This window comes from Bufo bufo, chromosome 5 (assembly GCF_905171765.1).
Source record: "Bufo bufo chromosome 5, aBufBuf1.1, whole genome shotgun sequence".
NCBI lineage: Eukaryota > Metazoa > Chordata > Amphibia > Anura > Bufonidae > Bufo > Bufo bufo.
Genome location: NC_053393.1, coordinates 551,433,621 through 551,448,215, shown reverse-complemented (window position 1 = coordinate 551,448,215; position 14,595 = coordinate 551,433,621).

Sequence of the window (14,595 nt, the reverse complement as noted above, 5' to 3'; positions counted from 1 at the left end):
GTCACATCTAACCAGCCACGCAATCTGAAATGAAAGGCGATACCCGACAGAAATGCGCGTAGCTCGCAAACACAACAACCACTCAATTGTAACTTCCAAGCGCAGGTCATCTCGGGAGCCCACGTCTCTGTTGCCCACCATCTCCCACCACTCAGCCCATGCCTTACCATGCGCCTGCCATGTAGCAGGGGAGACTGAAGATCTGACCAGCGTCATCAGCTGCTGTCCACCAAATCCCACAGGTACGACGGGCATCTCTTGCCCTCCAGATCCGCTTCCGGTAGAAAGGACCGAAAATCCTGCCAACGAAAACGGGAAAGGGCATCAGCAACTTTATTATCAACCCCTGGAACATGACGAGCCCTAAAATAGATATTACGCTCGAGGCACCGCAGCACTAAATGCCGCAGCAAAGCCCAAACCGGGAGAGAAGAGGGAAACAAGCTGTTGATAGCGTAGACCACACTCAAATTGTCAGTCCAAAAAGATACATGCCGGTTGGACAACCTGTCCCCCCATAATTCCACTGACACGATAATCGGGAACAACTCAAATAAAGTGAGGTTCTTACACAATCCAGAGGACCGCCATGAATCAGGCCACTCAGCGGCACACCATTCAGCCTCCAAAATCGTCCCAAAACTGCATGACCCGGAAGCATCCGAAAACAGGGACAATTCGGAATTAGGGGTTACCCCGGACATGTAACAGGTGTGGTCATTGAAGGATTGTAGAAAAACCTTCCAAACCCACAAGTCTTCCGAAAAAAACGGGTCCCCCACGCTGCCCCCCACACAGTAGTTTCCCCCATGCTGCCCCCCACACAGTAGTGTCCCCCACGCTGCCCCCCACACAGTAGTGTCCCCCACGCTGCCCCCCACACAGTAGTGTCCCCCACGCTGCCCCCCACACAGTAGTGTCCCTTACATTGCCATCCCTCCCATAATAAATTGCCCCCCCACTGTGCCACAAAGTATCCCACCATATTCCCCCCACATCCTCCTGTGTGCACCCCCCTCATGTCCCCCAAAGTTGGCACATAAAAAAAAAAAAAAGAAAGAAAGAAACCCTAAAAGCTAAATACTTACCTGCGCTTGCTTGCGAAGTCCCTGCACTGTGCTGCTGAGTCCCGGCACAGGCGCACGCGATGACGTCATCAAGCGCGCCTATGCCGAGATTTCACTACTAGGCCTGAAGCCTATGGCGGTGATCGGCGGCGGGGCAGGGAACTATGCGCTCCGCTCCCTGCCCCGCCGCAGTATGTGGGACTGGGTCACGGGTGTCAGCGCTTCAGCCATGAGCGCTTCCATCTGTATTGATGGAAGCGCTCATTGCTTCTGGGCCGGCTGGCACCCTCGTCAGAGCCCCCCCCCCCGGGCACGCCACTGGGACAGGGGCTTATATGTCCTGCTGGACGCCCGCATTCTCCCCCCTTAAACCGGATCCCAGCATTAACCCTGTATTAACCCTAACCTGCATCTGCTAAACTGGGCCAGGGGTAACCCATACAAAGGTGGGGGAAGGGGGAGGGGACCACCAGTCTCTTCAGGTCACGGTATCTCCTTGAGACAGACTAATGCACATTCTGCACAGGCCTGTCACGGCCATGGCTATGACCGTGACTCCTCTACCGCATGCGGTTGCCTGCGGTTTGGTTCTGGTGTTCAACCACAGGTGAGGGCCGCTAGTGTGCTGCCTCACTTGTGGTTGCCGCGGGCAACACGTAGTTTTGGTATTGCCGCTGTGGAGCAGCCTGAGCTGGTGCTAGGCAGCTGGCGGCAATCTTCATGCGGTTACACCTAGCAACCTCTATGTTAGGTGTGTGTGTGTATGGTGTACACTGTGGTTTTATGTTATTGTGTGCACGTCCCCTTTAAGTGGTGTTTTTTCCCTTTCCTATGGTTCTGGAAGGGTTAACTCCCTTCCCAGTGTGTGTGATGTCACTGGGTGTGTCTGACCGTTGGGTGTGGCCTCTTAGGCCTATATAGCCTTGGTGTTTGGCAGGGCTCAGTAGGTTGCTTCAGCCATGCTTAGCTGATAGCAGCCGCCTGGGTTCACCAACTGCCAGTGAGAGCCACCCTTGTGGTTCATAAATCATATGTCACATTTTAGTTTATGTTAAGTTTATGTGTGATGTCTATTTGATGTTTTCCTCTCCTGCTGATTTTGTGCAGCTATGGATCTGGGTCCCTGTGTGGGGTGCGTTGTGATCTGCACCCTGCCAGCACAGGGATCCAGTCAGCAAGGCTGTGGCAGGTAGGTGGAACTCCTGGTTCACCTGCCATATCCATAGAGCTGTTTATGTTCCCCTTTTTCCAGCAGCTTGGCCATTGAGACTTCTGCTCCTCCATGCCTAGGAGGAGTGGGTTGTCTTACCCTGCTCCTTAGCCCAGGGACCGGACGGAGGGTAAGTCAGGGCTCCTAGGTTCCTGCGCATGGGTCCTCCTACCTTTAAGGTCGGCCCATGCAGGTAGGAGACAGGGTCAGGTTAGGGATGCTGTAGGAGGTGACCTGCTCCCTAATCCTGTTTTCCTGGCCGAGTAGCCAAAACATCAACTGGCACCGCACGGCTGAGGGTTTCCCCCATCCTCAGCCGTGACAAGGCCCTTCCAGATCCTTCCTCACAAGTCCCTATGCAGACTTTGCTCTGTCTCTCACCAGGTCGCAGTATGTCTCTTATTTCCAATGTACTGCATGCACTCAGGCCACCAGACCACCATGCAAGAACAGATCTGGCTTGGGACTCCTCCGAGGTTGAGGTCAGGGCAGGCAGAGTATGTGAAATTGTATGAACAGTCGGAGGTCAGGGCTGGAATTAGAAGTCAATACAGGGGCAGATAAATGGAGAACAGCACACGTTTGTAGGAACCTAGTGCTCAGGTACCTTCTCACAGGGAAACATGTCTTAAATACCCGAGGGAAGCCGGACATTGGTTGGGGAAGATTAGGATTCACATGCACTGGACATTAAAGAGCCGGAGGGAAAGTGCACACATGTCCTATGGGCAGAGAGGCCTGGCTGGCAAAAGCCTGTATGGAGGGTCAGAGCCACTATGGCAAGAAGAAGAGGAGAGAGGCCAGCAGGTGCGCAATGCCGAGACCCAGAGCAGCGGAGCAGCTGAGTAGAGCAGCAGTAGCCACAAGCGGCTGTGATACTGGCCTATTCCTGGTGACCTGGTTGCTCCAGGGTGCATAAGTAGGAGGCACAAGTCCAATGTCAGACCCACATTAGCACATTACCTTGCTTCACATCATCTTAAAGGCACAGTACATATATGTGTACACATTAGTATCACACATAGATGTAGGTTACATGTCACACATAACATAAAATACACAATATTGGCACACTCCTCAGTACTACAGCATGTTACAGTCACATAAGAGTTCAAACTACATGGAGTGATCGCTGCAAGAGGGTGAAATGAGAATCCAGAGCCATGTTTCCTTGTAAGAGGGGGTGCGATTCATTACAGCCTCTGTATAAGTGCACTGAATTTCCAGGGACATTGTTATAAGGAGCGCAGAGGTGATGAGGGAGGAAACAACAGTACAGGTCCAGGGGCGAGGTTCTACACTGGAGCCCAAGAGCCTAAAGCTCTATATATATAGTAAGTGTGTATTCAATATATAGGATTATTCTATATTCACTGTGTACATACATTACATTACTTATCCTGTATTATACTCCAGAGCTGCACTCACTATTCTGCTGGTGCAGTCCCTGTGTACATACATTACTTATCCTGTACTGATCCTGAGTTACATCCTGTATTATACTCCAGAGCTGTACTCACTATTCTGCTGGTGCAGTCACTGTGTACATACATTACTTATCCTGTACTGGTCCTGAGTTACATCCTGTATTATACTCCAGAGCTGCACTCACTATTCTGCTGGTGCAGTCCCTGTGTACATACATTACTTATCCTGTACTGATCCTGAGTTACATCCTGTATTATACTCCAGAGCTGCACTCACTATTCTGCTGGTGCAGTCACTGTGTACATACATTACTTATCCTGTACTGATCCTGAGTTACATCCTGTATTATACTCCAGAGCTGCACTCACTATTCTGCTGGTGCAGTCACTGTGTACATACATTACTTATCCTGTACTGATCCTGAGTTACATCCTGTATTATACTCCAGAGCTGCACTCACTATTCTGCTGGTGCAGTCACTGTGTACATACATTACTTATCCTGTACTGGTCCTGAGTTACATCCTGTATTATACTCCAGAGCTGCACTCACTATTCTGCTGATGGAGTCACTGTGTACATACATTACTTATCCTGTACTGACCCTGAGTTACATCCTGTATTATACTCCAGAGCTGCACTCACTATTCTGCTGGTGCACTCACTGTGTACATACATTACTTATCCTGTACTGATCCTGAGATACATCCTGTATTATACTCCAGAGCTGCACTCACTATTCTGCTGGTGCAGTCACTGTGTACATACATTACTTATCCTGTACTGACCCTGAGTTACATCATGTATTATACTCCAGAGCTGCACTCACTATTCTGCTGGTGCAGTCGCTGTGTACAGACAAATGATGCAGCATGGAGAGTCTGATGCTGTACTGCACTCGGCTGATGTAAGGCGAGAGATGAGACACAGCGCAGCCTCCTCGCCTCTCATAGACACTTCCTCAGTTATGTATGACATGGTTAATGTTACATTCTTTATTTTACAGCCACATCGCGGGTCATTTACATCTGGAGGAGACCAGGGAATGAGCAGAAGATCTGAAGATGGTGGAAAGTGGTATCAAGATCCACAAGGACATTCTACTAATCTGAACCGCGATCTCCCAGCGTCTCCCGGTCAGCGGGTCTGCGCAGCGACGTCAGAGACACCAATGTACCTGTATTATAAATCAGTGGTAATGAGCAATCAGCAGCAGGACAGGGAACCGGAAGTCAGGAGCCTAAGTGGTGTTGTATTACATGATATGTTGTGTGAGCTTAACCCAAACTGCAAGCCTAGGGTATAGAGGCTGCCCGCTATATACCTGTCTGTACAGTGCAGTGCCCGCTATATACCTGTCTGTACAGTGCAGTGCCCGCTATATACCTGTCTGTACAGTGCAGTGCCCGCTATATACCTGTCTGTACAGTGCAGTGCCCGCTATATACCTGTCTGTACAGTGCAGTGCCCGCTATATACCTGTCTGTACAGTGCAGTGCCCGCTATATACCTGTCTGTACAGTGCAGTGCCCGCTATATACCTGTCTGTACAGTGCAGTGCCCGCTATATACCTGTCTGTACAGTACAGTGCCCGCTATATACCTGTCTGTACAGTGCAGTGCCCGCTATATACCTGTCTGTAAAGTGCAGTGCCCGCTATATACCTGTCTGTACAGTGCAGTGCCCGCTATATACCTGTCTGAACAGGTGCAGTGCCCGCTATATACCTGTCTGTACAGTACAGTGCCCGCTATATACCTGTCTGTACAGTGCAGTGCCCGCTATATACCTGTCTGTACAGTGCAGTGCCCTCTATATACCTGTCTGTACAGTGCAGTGCCCTCTATATACCTGTCTGTACAGTGCAGTGCCCGCTATATACCTGTCTGTACAGATGCAGTGCCCGCTATATACCTGTCTGTACAGTACAGTGCCCGCTATATACCTGTCTGTACAGTGCAGTGCCCGCTATATACCTGTCTGTACAGATGCAGTGCCCGCTATATACCTGTCTGTACAGTGCAGTGCCCGCTATATACCTGTCTGTACAGTGCAGTGCCCGCTATATACCTGTCTGTACAGTGCAGTGCCCGCTATATACCTGTCTGTACAGTGCAGTGCCCGCTATATACCTGTCTGTACAGTGCAGTGCCCGCTATATACCTGTCTGTACAGTGCAGTGCCCGCTATATACCTGTCTGTACAGTACAGTGCCCGCTATATACCTGTCTGTACAGTGCAGTGCCCGCTATATACCTGTCTGTAAAGTGCAGTGCCCGCTATATACCTGTCTGTACAGTGCAGTGCCCGCTATATACCTGTCTGAACAGGTGCAGTGCCCGCTATATACCTGTCTGTACAGTACAGTGCCCGCTATATACCTGTCTGTACAGTGCAGTGCCGCTATATACCTGTCTGTACAGTGCAGTGCCCTCTATATACCTGTCTGTACAGTGCAGTGCCCTCTATATACCTGTCTGTACAGTGCAGTGCCCGCTATATACCTGTCTGTACAGATGCAGTGCCCGCTATATACCTGTCTGTACAGTACAGTGCCCGCTATATACCTGTCTGTACAGTGCAGTGCCCGCTATATACCTGTCTGTACAGATGCAGTGCCCGCTATATACCTGTCTGTACAGTGCAGTGCCCGCTATATACCTGTCTGTACAGTGCAGTGCCCGCTATATACCTGTCTGTACAGTGCAGTGCCCGCTATATACCTGTCTGTACAGTGCAGTGCCCGCTATATACCTGTCTGTACAGATGCAGTAATCTAGCCAAAATGAATAAAATATTTTGAATATTACAGGAAACATTGTATATTATTGTGGAACTTAAAGAAATATAACAATGTAACACTCATGAACTGTTTCCATCAGGGCAGACTATTAACTAGGGTTGTCCCGATACCGATACTAGTATCGGTATCGGGACCGATTCCGAGTTTTCTCGGCGGTACTCAGCCGCCGATACCCCGCCCCGATACATAAATAGAATACTTTTTTTTACACCGGGCCCCGCCGCTCACCAAAGTATTTATAAACGTGAATCCTTATCCTGTTATTAAGTTGAACTAACGCTGCCCTCTCCCATGTTCCCCCTGTATCCCCACAGCACTTACGAACACGCTTCCATAGCAGGCAGAGCAGACGGCAGCAGTAACGTCACTCACTGACGTAGAGCGCCTGCTCCGCCCACTTTATGAATGAAGCAGGCGGAGCAGACGCGCGACGTCAGTGAGTGACGTTACTGGTGCCGTCCGCTCTGCCTGCTATGGAAGCTTAAGTAAGTGCTGTGGGGATACAGGGGGATACAGGGGAACATGGGAGAGGGCAGCGTTAGTTCAACTTAATAACAGGATAAGGATTCACGTTTATAAATACTTCGGTGAGCGGCGGGGCCCGGTGTATTGGGGGACACTGTTATGAGGGGGATCTGTGGATGACATATAGCAGTGTCATCCACAGATCCTCCCCATAACAGCACCATCCACAGATCCCCCACCAAATAACAATGCCATCCTCAGATCCCCCCACCCCATAACAATGCCATCCACAGATATCCCACCCCATAGCAGTACCATCCACAGATCCCCATAACAGTGCCATCCACAGATCCCCCATAACAGCACCATCCACAGATCCCCATAACAGTGCCATCCACAGATCCCCCATAACAGTGCCATCCACAGATCCCCCATAACAGTGCCATCCACAGATCCCCCATAACAGCACCATCCACAGATCCCCATAACAGTGCCATCCACAGATCCCCCATAACAGTGCCATCCACAGATCCCCCATAACAGTGCCATCCACAGATCCCCCATAACAGCGCCATCCACAGATCCCCATAACAGTGCCATCCACAGATCCCCCATAACAGTGCCATCCACAGATCCCCCATAACAGTGCCATCCACAGATCCCCCACATGACAGTGCGTCATCCACAGATCCACAGATCCCCCAAAACGGTCACATGACATTTAAAAAAAGTATCGGTATTCGGTATCGGTGACTACTTGAAAAAAAGTATCGGTACTTGTACTCGGTCCTAAAAAAGTGGTATCGGGACAACCCTACTATTAACCCCTAATCCGCTGTTACAACACAACCATTTACATGTTTGTTGTTACCAGATGCTCATACAGTAGATTTTTTTCTTTTGCTGAGGTGTTAACATCCGAATGCACTTCCTAATATTTACTCTGATATTGGAAACCCTTGCTGATTGTTTCCAGGTCACATCTGAAAATCTAGAATATTCTAAATAGTGTCGATATTTGCGAAAAATAGTCACTATTCGAATATTTTTTGCGAATATCAGCACTATTTAGAATATAGGGATATATTTTCGTAATTTAGAATATTCTAGATTTTTTTTCATCAGTGACCTCCCTTCTTGCTTGTGGGCCAATGAGAAGGCTGCAATATCTTTGTCTGAGCTTAGCAACATCCCTAGCAACCAATAGGAAAGCTGCCGACCCCTTACTATATAAGAACCTCCCCAGCAGCCATTGTATGCAGTTATTTGTAGATCTGAGAGAGAGCAGTGACATTGCATTAGTTAGTTAGTTAGTTAGCTTATATATCCTGTATAATACAGATAGTCAGTGTAGGTTAGATAGTGATACAGTGTAGCTGATGATAGGTTCTGCTGTCCATACATACAGCTACAGACATAGTGCTGTGATGTCACAACAATACTTAGTGCTCCAATCAGTAATAAGTAGTCAGACCTGCTAAAATGTGAAGTTTCACGTATTGCGCCAAAATATGCGCATCATTAATTGATGATTAGCGCAATCGCGAATATATTGGAGCACTCTATCTGCATATAAAGCTATGGTAAGGTTCTGCCGTGCCGACCATTTTCTCCAGTCTCAGGAAACTTCTAGCAGCTTGAAAAATGTAGCAAAAGTGACCCACACCGGTATTTTGCGCGCATTACACTAATATTACATTGTCGCTTTTTCGCAATCAAGAAAATAATCTCGAATTTGCTAATTCTCGAATATATGACAAATATTCTACCAAATACAGTCAGTTCCATAAATATTGGGACATGGACACAATTCTAACATTTTTGGCTCTATACACCACCACAATGGATTTGAAATGAAACGAACAAGATGTGCTTTACCTGCAGACTGTCAGCTGTAATTTGAGGTGAACGGTGCAGGAATGACAGCAGTTTGCATATGTGCCTCCCACTTGTTAAGGGACCAAAAGTAATGGGACAATTGTCTTCTCAGCTGTTCCATGGCCAGGTGTGTGTTATTCCCTCATTATCCCAATTACAATGAGCAGATAAAAGGTCCAGAGGTCATTTCCAGTCTGCTGTTTGCATTTGGAATCTGTTGCTGTCAACTCTCAAGATGAGATCCAAAGAGCTGTCACTATCAGTGAAGCCATCATTAGGCTGAAAAACACAACAAACCCATCAGAGAGATAGCAAAAACATTAGGCGCGGCCAAAACAACTGTTTGGAACATTCTTAAAAAGAAGGAACGCACCGGTGAGCTCAGCAACACCAAAAGACCCGGAAGACCACGGAAAACAACTGTGGTGGATGACCGAAGAATTCTTTCCCTGGTGAAGAAAACACCCTTCACAACAGTTGGCCAGATCAAGAACACTCTCCAGGAGGTAGGTGTATGTGTGTCAAAGTCAACAATCAAGAGAAGACTTCACCAGAGTGAATACAGAGGGTTCACCACAAGATGTAAACCATTGGTGAGCCTCAAAAACAGGAAGGCCAGATTAGAGTTTGCCAAACGACATCTAAAAAAGCCTTCACAGTTCTGGAACAACATCCTCTGGACAGATGAGACCAAGATCAACTTGTACCAGAGTGATGGGAAGAGAAGAGTATGGAGAAGGAAAGGAACTGCTCATGATCCTAAGCATATTACCTTATCAGTGAAGCATGGTGGTGGTAGTGTCATGGCGTGGGCATGTATGGCTGCCAATGGAACTGGTTCTCTGGTATTTATTGATGATGTGACTGCTGACAAAAGCAGCAGGATGAATTCTGAAGTGTTTCGGGCAATATTATCTGCTCATATTCAGCCAAATGCTTCAGAACTTATTGGACGGCGCTTCACAGTGCAGATGGACAATAAGTCAATGACCCAAAGCATACTGCAAAAGCAAAGAGTTTATGGGAAAGAAGTGGAATGTTATGCAATGGCCGAGTCAATCCCCGGACCTGAATCCGATTGAGCTGCATTTCACTTGCTGAAGACAAAACTGGATGGAAAATGCCCCAAGAACAAGCAGGAACTGAAGACAGTTGCAGTAGAGGCCTGGCAGAGCATCACCAGGGATGAAACCCAGCGTCTGGTGATGTCTATGCGTTCCAGACTTCAGGCTGTAATTGACTGCAAAGGATTTGCAACCAAGTATTAAAAAGTGAGAGTTTGATTTATGATTATTATTCTGTCCCATTACTTTTGGTCCCTTAACAAGTGGGAGACACATATGCAAACTGTTGTAATTCCTGCACCGTTCACCTGATTTGGATGTAAATACCCTCAAATTACAGCTGACAGTCTGCAGGTAAAGCACATCTTGTTTGTTTCATTTCAAATCCATTGTGGTGGTGTATAGAGCCAAACATGTTAGAATTGTGTCCATGTCCCAATATTTATGGACCTGACTGTATTCGCTAAATATCACAAATTCAGATATTGCCCCTGCCGCTCATCACTAGTTGTTGGTAAAACTGATTAGAGATAATAAATAGTTTCCACCAGGGGCGTAGCTAGAAATGCATGGGCCCCATAGCAAAAAAAAATTATGGGCCCCCCCCCGTGCCATCCACAGATCCCCCTCCCCTAAATAGTGCCATCCACAGATCCCCCTCCCCTAAATAGTGCCATCAACAGATCCCCCTCCCCTAAATAGTGCCATCCACAGATCCCCCTCCCCTAAATAGTGCCATCCACAGATCCCCCTCCCCTAAATAGTGCCATCAACAGATCCCCCTCCCCTAAATAGTGCCATCCACAGATCCCCCTCCCCTAAATAGTGCCATCCACAGATCCCTCTCCCCTAAACATTGCCATCCACAGATCCCCCTCCCCTAAATAGTGCCATCCACAGATCCCTCTCCCCTAAACAGTGCCATCCACAGATCCTCCTCCCCTAAACAGTGCCATCCACAGATCCCTCTCCCCTAAACAGTGCCATCCACAGATCCTCCTCCCCTAAACAGTGCCATCAACAGATCCCTCTCCCCTAAACAGTGCCGTCCACAGATCCCCCTCCCCTAAACAGTGCCATACACAGATCCCCCTCCCCTAAACAGTGCCATCGACAGATCCCTCTCCCCTAAACAGTGCCATCCACAGATCCTCCTCCCCTAAACAGTGCCATCAACAGATCCCTCTCCCCTAAACAGTGCCGTTCACAGATCCCCCTCCCCTAAACATTGCCATCCACAGATCCCCCTCCCCTAAATAGTGCCATCCACAGATCCCCCTCCCCTAAATAGTGCCATCCACAGATCCCCCCTCCCCTAAATAGTGCCATCCACAGATCCCCCTCCCCTAAATAGTGCCATCCACAGATCCCCCTCCCTAAATAGTGCCATCCACAGATCCCCCTCCCCTAAATAGTGCCATCCACAGATCCCTCTCCCCTAAACAGTGCCATCCACAGATCCCCCTCCCCTAAATAGTGCCATCCACAGACCCCCCTCCCCTAAATAGTGTCATCTACAGATCCCCCTCCCCTAAACATTGCCATCCACAGATCCCCCTCCCCTAAATAGTGCCATCCACAGATCCCCCTCCCCTAAATAGTGCCATCTACAGATCGCTCTCCCCTAAATAGTGCCATCCACAGATCCCCCTCCCCTAAATAGTGCCATCCACAGATCCCTCTCCCCTAAACAGTGCCATCCACAGATCCCCCTCCCCTAAACAGTGCCATCCACAGATCCCCCTCCCTAAACAGTGCCATCCACAGATCCCCCTCCCCTAAATAGTGCCATCAACAGACCCCCCCTCCCCTAAATAGTGCCATACACAGATCCCCCTCCCCTAAACAGTGCCATCCACAGTATCAGGTGCCTCCCCCCCCCCCCCCCATGTGCCAGTCAGTATCAGGTGCCAACCCCCCCCCAGGTGCCAGTATCAGGTCAGGTACCAACCCCCCTCCCCCCATGTGCCAGTATCAAGTGCCCCCCGCTCCCCCAATGGCAGTAACAGTCGGGTATTAAAAAAAATAATAATAAACACTTCTACTTACCTCCATGTCAACGATGCGATGCAGCCTCTCCCTGTGTCCCGCCCTGTATGTCCATATATGTATTTCAGAAAAGGTTTCTGCAGGGATTCGAACCCATGACCTTCTGTATCAGAGGCAAAGCATCTAACCTCAAGACCATAAGAGAAGCCTTGCTGCTGACAGAAAAATTATGAGACTTCTACTGTCATAACTGGCTAAGTGTACATCTATACACAGGACAGCTGCTCATATATATAGAGCTATAGCAGAGCTGAGTGTGCTGGGACAGCTGTCATATAGAGATATAGCAGTGCTGGGTGTGTTGGGGCAGCTGTCATGTGTATAGATGTACACTTAGCCAGCTATAACAGTAGAAGTGTCAAATTTTTTCAATCAGTTGTATTGCAGCCTTTATGGTTGTGAGGGTAAATGCTTTGCCACTGATACATTGGAGGTTGTGGGTTCGAATCCCAGACACATCAGGAGACTTTAGAATACAGTAAGATTAGATAACATTAGCGAGGGGGCCTGAACATTAAGACCGCTGCTGTGAAGGGCCCCTGAACATTAAGACATCGATATTTAACTAACTTGAAAATAAACTGTCGGGCCCCGAAGCAGCTGCTTCCCCATTAGTTACGCCACCTCCTGGCTGCCTGTGTGTAGTGTCTGTGTGTGTTAATAAAAAAAAAAAAACTGAATGCGGTCGGACGGGCCCCAGAGCCGTTGCTATGGCGATCCCTACGCCACTGGTTTCCACCATTTTACAGACCTGAAGACAGAGAAGATGTAGAAGGATCACAAGCCCCCGAGCCCAGAATGCCTTGCGGCGCCCTCAGCTGGTGGTGAGGGGTTACAGCTATCTATTTCTGTCTAGTGCTGCCCAAATTTTACATATTGTTCTGCTCCAACAATACCAGGAGCAACAATCCACAAAGCAGTGCCATATTAGAGGACAGACTGTACCGTCAGGGCCATATTAGAGGACAGACTGTACCGTCAGGGCCGTATTAGAGGACAGACTGGACCGTCAGGGCCGTATTAGAGGACAGACTGTACCGTCAGGGCCGTATTAGAGGACAGACTGTACCGTCAGGGCCGTATTAGAGGACAGACTGTACCGTCAGGGCCGTATTAGAGGACAGACTGGACCGTCAGGGCCGTATTAGAGGACAGACTGGACCGTCAGGGCCGTATTAGAGGACAGACTGTACCGTCAGGGCCGTATTAGAGGACAGATTGTACCGTCAGGGCCGTATTAGAGGACAGACTGTACCGTCAGGGCCGTATTAGAGGACAGACTGTACCGTCAGGGCCGTATTACAGGACAGACTGTACCGTCAGGGCCGTATTAGAGGACAGACTGTACCGTCAGGGCCGTATTAGAGGACAGACTGTACCGTCAGGGCCGTATTAGAGGACAGACTGTATCGTCAGGGCCGTATTAGAGGACAGACTGTACCGTCAGGGCCGTATTAGAGGACAGACTGTACCGTCAGGGCCGTATTAGAGGACAGACTGTACCGTCAGGGCCGTATTAGAGGACAGACTGTACCGTCAGGGCGTATTAGAGGACAGACTGGACCGTCAGGGCCATATTAGAGGACAGACTGTACCGTCAGGGCCGTATTAGAGGACAGACTGTACCGTCAGGGCCGTATTAGAGGACAGACTGTACCGTCAGGGCCGTATTAGAGGACAGTCTGTACCGTCAGGGCCGTATTAGAGGACAGACTGTGCCGTCAGGGCCGTATTAGAGGACAGACTGTGCCATCAGGGCCGTATTAGAGGACAGACTGTACCGTCAGGGCCGTATTAGAGGGCAGACTGGACCTTTATGGCCGTATTAGAGGACAGACTGTACCGTCAGGGCCGTATTAGAGGACAGACTGTACCGTCAGGGCCGTATTAGAGGACAGACTGTAGCGTCAGGGCCGTATTAGAGGACAGACTGTACCGTCAGGGCCGTATTAGAGGACAGACTGTACCGTCAGGGCCGTATTAGAGGACAGACTGTACCGTCAGGGCCGTATTAGAGGACAGACTGTACCGTCAGGGCCGTATAAGAGGACAGACTGTACCGTCAGGGCCGTATTAGAGGACAGACTGTACCGTCAGGGCCGTATTAGAGGACAGACTGTACCGTCAGGGCCGTATTAGAGGACAGACTGTACCGTCAGGGCCGTATTAGAGGACTGACTGTGCCGTCAGGGCCGTATTAGAGGACAGACTGTACCGTCAGGGCCGTATTAGAGGACAGACTGTACCGCCAGGGCCGTATTAGAGGACAGACTGTACCGTCAGGGCCGTATTAAAGGACAGACTGTACCGTCAGGGCCGTATTAGAGGACAGACTGTACCGTCAGGGCCGTATTAGAGGACAGACTGGACCGTCAGGGCCGTATTAGAGGACAGACTGTACCGTCAGGGCCGTATTAGAGGACTGACTGTGCCGTCAGGGCCGTATTAGAGGACAGACTGTACCGTCAGGGCCGTATTAGAGGACAGACTGTACCGTCAGGGCCGTATTAGAGGACAGACTGTACCGTCAGGGCCATATTAGAGGACAGACTGTACCGTCAGGGCCGTATTAGAGGACAGACTGTACCGTCAGGGCCGTATTAGAGGACTGACTGTACCGTCAGGGCCGTA